The sequence below is a fragment of the Dipodomys spectabilis genome, unplaced genomic scaffold, assembly GCF_019054845.1.
Source record: "Dipodomys spectabilis isolate Male_0828 unplaced genomic scaffold, ASM1905484v1 ptg000583l, whole genome shotgun sequence".
Classification (NCBI taxonomy): domain Eukaryota; kingdom Metazoa; phylum Chordata; class Mammalia; order Rodentia; family Heteromyidae; genus Dipodomys; species Dipodomys spectabilis.
The window spans coordinates 24885-35400 of NW_024871260.1; the positions used below are offsets into that span (position 1 = coordinate 24885).

Here is a 10516-nt window from a genome sequence, read left to right on the forward strand (position 1 = left end):
GGGCCCTGTCCCTCAGCGCTTCAGCTCAAGGCTAGTGCTCTACCACTTGAGCCACAGCACCACTTCCGGCTTTTTTCTTTTTCCTTATGTGGTGCTGAGGAATCAATCCTAGGGCTTCAGGTATGCAAGGCATGCACTCTACCACTGAGCCAGCTTCCCAGCCCAAACAATTATATTTTGATAAAATACCTTCTATTCTGAACAGTTCGGTCTGAAGTGTTCATCTCTCTATGATCCCTTGTAACTAAGATTAGTTTTGTTCCAGTAAGACAATCTATGCTGTCAGTGTAAGATATTCTGGTTGGTCTGTTCCTACATGGAAGAAGGGTAAGGGTCAGGAAGATATTTGTGCCACTGAGACCTCATTTAGGAAATTTTAAGCTGCAGAAGTTTAGAAGTAGATCTTAACCAAGGCTTACTTTGAATCCATTAGCTCCACAAAGATAACTCAGTTGATAAATAAGTACTTGAAAAGCCATCACCTTTGGACTTAGCTGTAAACGCTTCAAAATATGATCAAATTTAAAATGAAAATGACAAAATAGTCATTGACAAAAAATTGCAAATGTGAATAATCGACCAAACAATATAATTTTTCCACTATAGACAGAAATTTAGAGAGATATGATCAATAGCATTTTTAGGAACAATAAGGGTTCCTTGTTACAAATAGGCAACCATGGATATGTGCCTGTATAAACATTGCATCAATAACTACTTAAATTTAGAGGATACTACATGCTTAGCAGCAGGTCTACCCAAATTACAACAATACAGAGATTAAAATGGTACTTGCCCAAGGATGGTATGAAAATTTGTGAAGTATTCCATATTTTTCATTCTTCAAATGCAAGAAATGAAAAACAGTTGTTAAAAAGTTGATTACAAAAATACAAGTGTAACAATACATGTAATTCATAGAATTAAAGGTTAGTTTGACATCAGTGTATTAAATCTTCACCTTAGAAAGGCCCTTACATAGCATAACCTTTATAAAACTTGAAATTAGATAACATTGTCATTTTATCCCAAAGAAATAAAATTTAAACCATGCTCATAGAGGGTTCCGGGAAGATGGTGGAGGAGAAGCTGAAGGTTAAACAAGTTCTTGCATAGAAAGCAGTTTTAGAGTTCCAGTGAACAGTCCTAAGCCAGAGAATCACACCAAGTGTGTCATCACAGTACACAGAGTTAGGCCAGAGAGGGAAAATCCAGGCAAGGAGACAGATCTGAGCATTTGCCAGCAGCTTAGGCAGCAGCGGCGGCCATAGTCACCATCCTGTAACACAGAGAGTCCAGGACAAAGGAGCCAGATGCGGTGGGTGAGCAGATTCTACTCAACACCAGCAAGAACTGACAAGGAGCAGACATCTTCATCCTGCAGTTCACAGACCAGAGACGACCCAGGAACCAAGACTCGGTGAAAGTAGAAGCCTAACGTCCTCACTCCTTCTCAGGGAGCAGAGGAGAGAAGGCCACCCCTCCCCCCAGATCCGGACATCTCCATCTTGGATACTGACAAAGCTCGGTGGAGCTGCTAGCTCCAACTAAGGCCTTGGAAGAAAACTCGAGTCATTTAGCAGGTCACAAGAACCTAAATTGACCTCCCAGACTCAGCTTCACCCAGAGAAATGTCACCCAGCTCAGGCGCAAGCCCTAGGAATGGCTTTCTTCACTGGGTAATCAGAGCCAGAGGCTGCCCCTCCCTTAAGCAGCCTTGCCAATCAATTGAAATTCAGTAAATATAAACCCAGAGAGTGGCTCCAGCCTGGGCTCGTGATTTTCTAACAAGCTAGCCCCCAGGAAAAGCTAATGTTTGCTGAAAAGTCTCAACTCTACCCAGAACCTAGCCTCATCAGAGCTTCTCCAAACGAGGAAAAAGCCATCTCCCTCTTTTGTGATAATCAAAGCAGATCCCCCTCCCATTGAACTAACCTGAGAGGAGGATCACAAAATCCTGGGTAAAGCAGCATTTTTTGGCCTGTTCAAACAAACTGACTTAAGAAACCAACCAAGCCACAGGAAAATCAAACACCACAAGCAGATCAGAGACTCCAACAAGAGGCTGGTTACAGACACAAGGGAGATACAGGATTTTTCCCACCACTCCCCAAACAATCAAAATATTTTTTCTTTTTTTTTGTACATTTTATAAAAAAATTTCTAAAACTTTTTAATTTTTACCATTTTTGAAAAAAAATGTTTCCTAGTAACTTTTTTTTCCCTCTTATACTTTTTATTTTAGGGGTATATTTGTGTGTGCGTTTTTCTTTCTTTTTTCTTCTTTAAAATTTTTTTGTGTGTTTTGTTTTGCTCTATTGAACTTCTGATCTTTTATTCTTTCTTTCTTATCCTTTTCACCTTTTTTTCTCTTTCGTTCTTTTTTATGTGACTTGTTTTTCTATACATCCTCAGATATACCCATAGTCGATTATTAGACCTTATCCTCCATTGTGTACACACTTAATCCACAAATTTATTACTCAGTTCAAAACCTCTTAGACTTAAATTCCTTGATAGCAGTACTACCTCTTTATACCTATATAATATTTTAAGTATTTTTGTTTTTAAATTTTTCACATCTCTTTATATCCCTCCCCTTCTGCATTATATGCATGTTCTTCTCTCAATATTTCGTTTTCGAGTCTACATAATATTTTTAATTTTTACTTTTCTATTTTTTCTGGTCTCTTTTTTCCCCCTTTCTCTTTCTTCTTTTTTTTCTCTCTCTACTTTCATCCTATTCAACCTATTTCCGGTTTTGAGATTAGGACTTAGTTAACTCTCCCTGTGCCTTCCCACATCTCTCTATTCCTATTTTTTACCCACATTTCTCCCTAAACCTAATAATTTCTGGTTTGCCAAATTCGCATTTGCGGTTTGTAGCCCATTAATATATAGTTGTTTGACATTGAATAGATGTATCCATTGAACGAGATTGTATCTGCAAACTATTGACTGTGCAAATACAGCCTTTGGTTGATGCTTGCCTTAAGTTAGTGTTCTAGCACAAAACTGGTGTTTCATTCATCCCAAATGGGCAGAACAAACCTGAAAAACACAAGAAAAATGGCAAGTCCGGGTATCTCAACTTCCACTCATGGTAATCGGGACAGAACAGATAATGAATAATCCAGAGGAGAGAAAAGATTAATCACCTATAAAGGGAAACCAATTAGAATCACCTCAGATTTCTCAGCAGAGACAATCAAAGCAAGAAGAGCCTGGAATGATGTATGCCATGCCCTAAAGACAAACAACTATCAACCAAGAATACTGTGCCCAGCTAAACTCTCCTTTATAACTGAAGGCCAAATAAAAACCTTCCATAGCCAAGAAAAATTGAAACAATACATCTCCATCAAACCAGCCCTACAAAAGATTCTTAAAGATGTCCTAAACATAGAAAACTAACAAGACCACAATAAATGCCAAGAAAATGCACCCAAACTGAGAATCCAAGAAGATAGGAAGAACCCAGTTTTCATAGACCCCAAGAAGGTAGATAACATGGCCAGAACTCCCAAATACCTCTCAGTCCTATCTCTCAACATTAACGGACTTAATTCTCCAATTAAGTGACATAGACTGTCTTGTAGGACTAAAAAGCAAGACCCTTCTATCTGTTGCCTTCAGGAGTCACATCTTGCTGTTAAACACAAAAACATTTTCAATGTTAAAAGCTGGAACAAAATCTACCAAGCAAATGGCCCCCATAAACAGGCAGGAGTTGCAATCCTAATATCAGATAAAATAAACTTCCAATTAAAATTAGTGAGAAGAGATAAAGAAGAGGTAAAGAATGTCGCTACATATTATTTTGAAATATCTATTCGAAAAACAATGGAGCACCCAAATTTAACCAAGAAACACTACTTTCACTCAAATCCCACAGAGATCCAAAGACAATAATTGTTGGGGATTTTAACACACCACTCTCCCCACTAGATAGATCAACTCTGAAAAACTCAACAGAGAAACCGCAGATATAAACAACTGCATAGATCAAGTATATTTAACAGACATCTATCGAATATTTCTCCCAGCAGCATCAGAATACAAGTTTTTCTCAGCAGCACATGGAACATTTTCTAAAATAGACCACATTTTAGGCCACAATGCAAAATTGTCCAAATTCAGAAACATTGAAATTATACCTTGCATTCTCTCTGACTACAAGGGAATAAAATTAGAATGCAACACCAAAAGCCACCAAAGAAAGGCTTGTAACACATGGAGGCTGAAGAACACACTGCTGAATCATGAGTGGGTCATGGAAGATATTAGAAAGGAAATCCAAATGTTCATGCTATTCAACAAAAATGAGCACACAAATTACCATCTCATCTGGGACACAGCAAAGGCAGTACTCTGAGGCAAATTTATACCTCTGAGCTCCTACATCAACAAATAGGAGAGATCTGAAAGCAACAATTTAATGAGATATCTGAACCACCTTGAAAAAGAGCACCAAGATATACACCAATATAATAGATGGAAAGAAATAATTATTTTAATTAATTAATTAATTTTAATTAAAATTAAATCAATATTAAATGAATTAGAATCCAATAAAACTATTTGAAAAAACCAAAAAAACAAAGAGTTCGTTGCTCGAAAATATTAACAAAATTGACAGGCCCTTCACAAATCTTATCAGAAAAAGAAGCGAACACACCCAAATAAATAAGCTCAGAAATGAGAATGGAAACATCACCACAGAAACAACCAAGATTCAGAACATTATAAGGGAATACTTCTCAAAACTTTATGCTAATAAGTTTGAGAATTTGGTAGAAATGGACCTTTTCCTAGCAAATATTGACATGCCAATACTAAAGCAAGATGAGTTAAACCATCTTAACAGGCTCATATCAAGCATTGAAATAGAAACAGCAATAAGAGACCTCCCATATAAGAAAAGTCCAGGTCCAGATGGTTTACAGCAGAATTCTACAAGACCATTAAAAGCAGAGCTCACAGCAATACTACTCCAACTCTTCAATGAAATAGAACGAGAAAGTTCACTACCATACACATTCTATTAAGTCATCAGAACTCTCATCCCAAAATCAGGCAGGGAATAATGAAAGAAAGAGAACTATAGACCCATTTCATTGAGGAACATTGATGCAAAACTTCTCAACAAAATTTTGGCCAATCGACTTCAATAATGTATCCAGAAAATCATACATCACAATCAAACAGGATTCATTTCAGGGATGCAAAGCTGGGTCAATATTCCCAAATCAATTAATGTAATTCATCACATCAACAGGAGCAAGGATAAGAACCACAAGGTTATCTCAATATATGCAGAAAAAGCATTTGACAAGATCCAACACCCCTTTATGTTGAAGGTTCTGGAAAAATTAGGAATTATGGAACATTCCTCAATAGAATAAGGGCTATATATGACAAACCTACAGCCAGCATTATACTTAATGGTGAAAAACTAAAGCCATTTCCTCTTAACTCAGGAACAAGACAAGGATGTCCACTATCACCACTTCTCTTCAATCTAGTATTAGAATTCCTATCTACAGCAATAAGACAAGATGCAAACATAAAGGTGATACAAATAGGGAAAAAAGAAATAAAACTCCCCCTCTTTGCAGATGACATGATCCTGTATTTAAAGAATCCCATAGACTCCACTCCCAAATACTCAAGTTGATTCAAAACTTTGGCAAAGTAGCGGGGTATAAAATTAACCCCCCAAAATCAATAGCTTTTCTGTATGCCAACAATGAGAAAAGTGTGGCTGAAATTAGGAAAACAACGCCATTTGTAATAGCCCCACAAAAAATAAAATACCTAGGAATTAACTTAACCAAAGAAGTGAAAGAACTTTATGATCAAAACTGTAAAAACTTGAAAAAGGAAATCAAAACAGAACTTAGAAAATGGGGAAAACTCCCATGCTCCTGAATTTGGAAAGATCAACATTGTTAAAATGGCAATACTTCCCAAGGCTATCTACAAATTCAATGCGATACCTATCAAAATTCCAACCTCATTCTTCAAGGAAATAGAAGAGGCAATCCAAAAATTCATATGGAACAATAAAAGACCCCAAATAACAAAAACGCTCCTGAACAGAAAGAACACTGCTGGAGGAATATCAATACTAAATTTCAAACTATACTATAAATCCATAGTAATCAAAACAGCATGGTAGTGGCACAAGAACAGACTTCAGGACCAATGGAATAGAATTGAACACCCAGAAATGAACCTACAGACCTGTAACCATCTAATCTTCGATAAGGGAACTAAAAAAATAAAATGGAAGAAAGACAGCCTTTTCAGTAAATAGTGCTAGCAAAATTGGTTAACTACTTGTAAAAAATTAAAGCTAGATCCTTATATATCACCGTGCACCAGAAGCAACTCCAAATGGATCAAAGATCTCGGAGACAAAGCAGACACTCTGAAAACATTACAGGATGGAATAGGAGAAACCCTAGGTCTCCTTGGCGCAGGCCGAAATTTTCTTAATAGAGACCCAGAAAGACCAAAGAAAGTTTGGACAAATGTGATTGCATGAAGTTGCAGAGCTTCTGCATCGCAAAGGACATAGCTAGCAAGATCAAAAGAAATCCCACAGATTGGGAGAAAATATTCACTAGCCAAACAATGGACAAAGGTCTCATATCTAACATATACTTGGAATTCAAAAAATCAAACCACCCAACAACAAATCGTCAAAGAAACAACTGCCCAATTAATAAGTAGGCTAAAGACTTAAAGAGAAACTTCTCTGAAGAAGAAAGAAAGATGCCCAATAGACACATGAAGAAATGCTAATCCTCCCTAGCCATAAAAGAAATGCAAATCAAAACAGCATTAAGATACCTCCTCACCCCAGTTAGAATGACAAAAATCAAGAACTCTAAAAACAACAGATGCTGGAGGGTATGTTGGTGGGAGTCTAAACTTGTTCAACCACTTTGGAAAGTAGTATGGAAGTTCCTCAAAAGACTCTTCATTGAGCTCCCCTATGACCCAGCAATCCCACTTTTGGGCGTTTACCCAAATGTTTACAAACAAGACCACACTAAAGCTACCAGCACAACCATGTTTATTGCAGCATTATTTACTATAACTAACTTATGGAACCAACCCAGATGCCCCTCAGTAAATGAATGGATCAAGAAAATGTGGTATATATACAAAATGAAATTCTATGCCACCATCAGAAAAAATGATATTGCCCCATTTGTTAGGAAATGGAAAGACTTGGAAAAAATTATATTAAGTGAAGTAAGCCAAGCCCAAAGAAACATAGGTCCCATGCTTTTCCTTATTTGCAATATCTAGTACATGTCTAAGTCAAGCAGAAAAGGACAGATAAAGTGATATTAGGGAAATGAACCCTAAGGTATGTATTCGATTGTTTTTTTTTTCTTTCATGAGATTGTTTCTAATGCATTTATAAGATTATTACTTTGTTGCTTTGTATGTCCCTCCCCCACAGTATAACCCCTGCTTTCACTGTATTTGATGTCGGTGTAATTTGTGGAGGGGAAGGTGAAAAACAAATCGTTTAAATAAGGATACAGGTAGACCCGTTGCAACAATGAGAAGTACAAGTTGTTATGTTGAAAACGAACTTTACAACTTTGGTGGCCGGGGTGGGCGGGGAGGGGAGGTTAGGAAGGGAAGGAGTGGGGAGGATGGGAAGGGATGGGATGGGGAATAAAAAAATGTTTTTTTTTCTTTCATGTGGTTGTTTCTATCACATTTATAAGATGATTTGTTTGTTGCTTTATATGTCCCTACCCCACGGTCTAACCCCTGCTTTCACTGTATTTGATGTTGGGATAATTTGTGGAAGGGAAGGGAAAAAATCAAATCATTTAAACAGGGATATAGGTGGACCCTTGCAACAACGATATGTACAAGTCATTATGTTGAAAAATGAACTTTACAACTTTGGCCTGGTAGAGGGTAGGCAAGGGTAGGTGGTAGGGGAAGAGTAGGTGGAGGTGAAGGGTTGGGGGTGCGATATAGAAAGGGATGGGAAGGAGAAACAAAGGAGGAGGCAACAATTCTTGACAAGAAATGTACTCAATATCTTGCCCAAGTAATTGTAACCCCTTTGTATGGTATTTTCACAATAAAAAAAATCGTAATTTTTTAAAAAATAAAAAAATAAAAATAAAAAAATTAAAAAAGAAATAAAAGAATATAAGGACCTTAGGAAAAGGAATCTTAAACTTTTTCTATATGGCTTGTAATCTGAAAGGACACATTTATTAATGAACCTATATATTATAAAACAATGTAGACTTCAAAGTACTATATCTAGAAGACAATGAAATTGATTATGGACTTTATACAAACATAGATACTTTTTGTAGACAAGCACCAGGAATATCTTTAGTTTCTATACTATTCATTTCAACCGATAAGTTAAAATTAAAAAAAACCACAAACTCTGCAGAAATCATTATAGATGCATACAAACAACTCTTGAATATATTTTGACATCAAAGTCAGGCAATTCACGTGGAAGAATACTATGCAATCCATCAATTTTTAAATTAAGATATTGCTGTTGCTTTGTATATGAAAATATTTTGTAGGGACACAAAGGATGGACTGGCACTTTTGAAATTTAAGAAACGTAACCAAACTATTTCTACGTAGGAGAACAATTTGTACAGCCATCCACAACTTCAAGGAGGTAGTGATACATACTTATCCTTTTGGTAATATCAAATGCAGTTTCTTCCAAGTTGTTCTTCAGGCCCCGTTTGATATTTTGGTTCAACAGAAGGAGATACAGAGTATCTTTGCTATTTCTATTTCCAGCAGCAAGATGCAAGGGTGTCAAGAGGCCTTTAGTTTGGGGATTGGTATCTGCATCATGATGGAGTAAGAAAGAATCCGTTCTGGTGTTATTCCACATATAAGCACTGTTCAGGGGTGCCAAGCCATTCAGAGTTATTGTATGAATATCTGCCTTGAGCTACCAACTCATGGACAATGTCTAAATGTCCACTCTAGGCTTCCCAATGAAGAGGGGTATACTTACCTCATCCCTAGTATACATATGAGTGGCCTTTTTGAAAAGTAGTCTCGGCACTGTAGTAAGCCAATTAATTTCGACATACCAAAGAAAAAATTTGCATGGATTCTTCTCCATTATTTTCTTGCAATTGATACCATTCCTCACGTTTTTATATTATTCCTTGTCTTCATCAGAATTGCCTAACCAGAGGCTTTGAGTACCAGTGGGAATGAGGTGTCCATGTATTTCCCCAGTAGTTCACATTGGTTGAACTGGTCAGAAAAATCCGGTGAATTTTCTGCATATGTTTTTTCACCATGATTTATTTTCTCTTTTTCCATTTTTATTATTCTAAATTATTCTAACTGGAGATTAGTGAATTGATAGAGAGCAGAAGAAAGATTTTCCTCCGTATTCAAATGCACAGACTGAAAATATGGACCAGTGGTGTCTTCATGTGCAGCTTATTCTAGGAAGGAGAAAATAGGAAACAATGCCTTCTACGTAAATGATTTGGGAAATACCATGATATAGTTTAAGAGATTTTACTATTCAATATATGAGCTTTAAGAGCTTTCTAATAGTTCCATTATTTATTGGTACCCAACATTAGAAAAAAAATGTATAATACAGTAGTAAAATAGAAGTCATTTGCATGACTATTTAAATTCCTTTTTTTTAAAGACACTTGGTTTCATCTAAAAAAGTAGGCCTATCTATTGTCCTCAAGTGTTTTTGGTGATTGAAGATGCTTAATAAGTCAAAATGTATTAGTAGTCCTTTGATATCAATTAAATTTCATTTTTCTTCTTGGAGAATATAATGATCAAAGCAATAGTTCAGAATCAGCAAGCAATAGTTCAGCATCATGCTGCCAGTGCAAGTGAATCACCAGTAAGTAATCTTCGATACCATTTTCCACAAAGGTTTTTCACAAATATAATCTGCCTGCTTTCTCTAGCTGCTTTCCTAGCCTGGACCTGTTCTTTCATTGTGCAGGAAAAGTGTGATTCAACTGATTTCAGTCATTTTTATTCTTATAATTATCAAGGATTTAGATTATTTTTAAAAAAATTAGTTGTGGAGCCTGAACTATGGGCTTCGGCACTGTTCTTGAGCTCTTCAAATCAAGGCAAGCGCTCTACGACTTGAGCCACAGAATCACTTCTGTGGTTCTGTTTATGTGTGCTGATTTGGGAAATGGTAGAGCAGAAAGTGAAATGATGCAACCAAAAATATAAAAGCAAAATAAATTAGGACAATTATGGAGCAACCATATTGTCTATGAGAATCATGAAAGAGAGAGAGGAAGAGAGATACAGATGTGCAATGACCTATCTAGACACAAAATCAATGCTTCTGATCTATTTACAAAGCAAACAATTTTATTTTTTATTTGTTAAAAGAGATGGAAATAGAATTTATGTATTTACTTGAAATTAGTACAAACATTTTTAGTCGCCTACATAAAGAGACATAGCTCTGACCAAATTACAG

The 10516-nt window shown here is 36.4% G+C and overlaps 1 pseudogene; it reads left to right on the top strand.

Moving 5' to 3' along the window:
- Positions 1 to 738: 738 nt before the first annotated feature.
- LOC122100561 lies at positions 739 to 837 on the top strand (annotated as a pseudogene).
- The last annotated feature ends 9679 nt before the right edge of the window (positions 838 to 10516 follow it).